At 38.9% G+C, this 2,306-nt stretch overlaps 1 protein-coding gene across 1 annotated transcript in view; it reads right to left on the bottom strand.

Annotated features, from left to right (window-relative positions):
* The window catches only part of LOC108628659 (juvenile hormone esterase-like), a 5,398-nt gene that overhangs the window by 1,974 nt on the left and 1,118 nt on the right, over nt 1–2,306 (bottom strand). The window lies entirely within an intron of this gene.

Here is a 2,306-nt window from a genome sequence, read left to right as displayed (position 1 = left end):
GGACAAACACTTTATTATGAGTTTACAGAATTTGTTGGAAATGCACTTCGTGCTAATAAATTGGCAGCAAAAACACTACATGGGTGACAGCAATGCTTGCTTATTTTTTGTTTAATGTCATTATAAGCTTCTTTTCAATCCTACTTTTACATTTATTTACTCTAAATCGCGAATGTAATTGCACAACTCAAACAGAATGAATAGAAAATATTAATAAGACTGCTGCGAGGTGCTTATACCGATTAACAGTCGTCCGATCGACGTGGGCCAATAGGAACCCGGGATATCAGTGATGAGCCAATAGGAATCGAGGATATCAGTTTCGTATCGTGCCTTAAGCACGACAATATTTAATTAGGAGCTTTTAAACAGAATTTCTGTTTGACAAACTTGAAATTTTAAATAAATTTCTTTTGTTTTAAGACTGGCAGTGTTTTAACTCGAAAGAAATGCGTTCCTAAATGAACTGCACGCGTAATTAATTACAGGTGCATTATAATCTGCGTATACGATTTTATTTCGTACTCGTTCTGTGGATGCCTGAACGGGAATAAATCGGGCCGCTTTTCATTACAGCGATTTTAATATTAATCCCAATTTAAAAAGGATTGAAAGGGTTATTGATATTTACGAACGTTTGATGGACGGTCGGGACGGATTCATGTTTAAACGTCGGTCAAATATTTACGCGTTAAAACGAGCGAGCCCGGCCGCTGCCGCCGCGCGGGATTTCAGTCTATTTATAAAAACGTTGAATCGTAGTAATATTCAGTAAATAAATAAAAAGTATCAAAAGAATAATTTCCTCGGTTTTTCCGCCCACCCCCCTTTCGTTTTATATGACGCAGGTTTAAAACGCTGCTTCAGTTTTCTGTGCTATTCTTTAGCTCAGGTTTTATAATAAACATTAAATAAGAAGGATTATGTGATACAAATTATAAATACAGACGCAGATTTTGCAGAAGACAATTAATAAAACAAAGAATGCATCCATTTTATTAAACACTACAATTCGATGATCCGAGTGCATTGAAACATAAGAAAAGTTCTATGGGAACGATTTTCGTGACAAAAAGCATTTGAAAAAACATTTGTAACCGCAGCGGCATGAATTCGTTTGTCGTCAAAGGGCCGATCGCGCGGAGGACCGAGAGCAGATATTTTTTTAAACCGACCGGCCGCGGAGGACAAAGGGCGAGTTCCGCGGGCGAAAGGTGGTAGTAAAAACAGTAGCGGTCGACGTGCTCGAAGCGAAACAGGTACGAGTGCCGGTTGATTGACCATTTGCATAGACAAATAAGTTGAGAACAGTGGAGTAGCACCTATGGGACCCGTGTGTGCGCCCGCTGTTTACCCAGCAGTCCAATAATCGTTTCCGAAGCGATTTCGAGTGGCCGATACCGAGCGTTTCGAAAGCCTTTTCGAAAATTCGCTCGACGCATCCGCCGAGTCATGCGAACCGCACCGGCTACGCGTGATTGAAATGTATGCGGAATTTGTTGATTTATTCGCTGAATAACCCGATACGAGTTAGTATTATTAGAAACTATTGTTTCGTTCGGTTAAAAACGATAGTATTTCAAATTAATATGCGTCTCTCAGTTGTTTCAATAATCTTATTAATATTAAAAGGTCGACGAACGATTTAACTACATTCATAATTACTATTGTGCTTAAGGCACCGCGCGTGGATGGTACGATACTGATATCCCTGATTCCTATTGGATCATGACTGATATACTCGATTTCTATTGGCCCATGTCGATTCGACGATTGTTAGTCGTTTGTCTGGTGCCGAAGCGACCAGTATGACCTTATTAATATTTTCTATTCATTCTGTAAATCTATGAAAAGTGTTTATTCGTTTCTGTAACCACCAATCGTTAATATACAACCTCCAACAATTACTTAAAACAGCAAAATCATCTGCAGTTTTCTAAGAATTATTTATGAGGACTTAAAAGACGTGAATGGAAAATCCTTGTCATTAAATTTTAATTAGTCAGTCCCTTCGGGGAGGTAAATGATAATAAAAACAGTGGCAGAACTGGAAAATTGTCGGTTTAACTGGAAGAATTTTCAACCCTTTATAACCGCTGGACTGTAACAGCGTTTCCTTCACGAATAAGGGACTGGGAGCAGTGGTAACTTCAATTTGAAACGAGAGTTGTTTCCAAAGCGAGGGGAACGTGGGGCTAAGGGGGGTTGGAGGAACTTCCTTGATTCGTACGAGGAATTTTAGAACACTTTGTGTGGCGATTCTGTTTTATGGTTTCTTACTCGAATTATTTTATCGTATTTCAATT

The sequence above is a fragment of the Ceratina calcarata genome, unplaced genomic scaffold, assembly GCF_001652005.2.
Source record: "Ceratina calcarata isolate Rehan_Ccalc_2016 unplaced genomic scaffold, ASM165200v1 scaffold534.2, whole genome shotgun sequence".
Lineage (NCBI taxonomy): Eukaryota > Metazoa > Arthropoda > Insecta > Hymenoptera > Apidae > Ceratina > Ceratina calcarata.
This window is presented reverse-complemented; position numbering and strand designations above follow the sequence as displayed.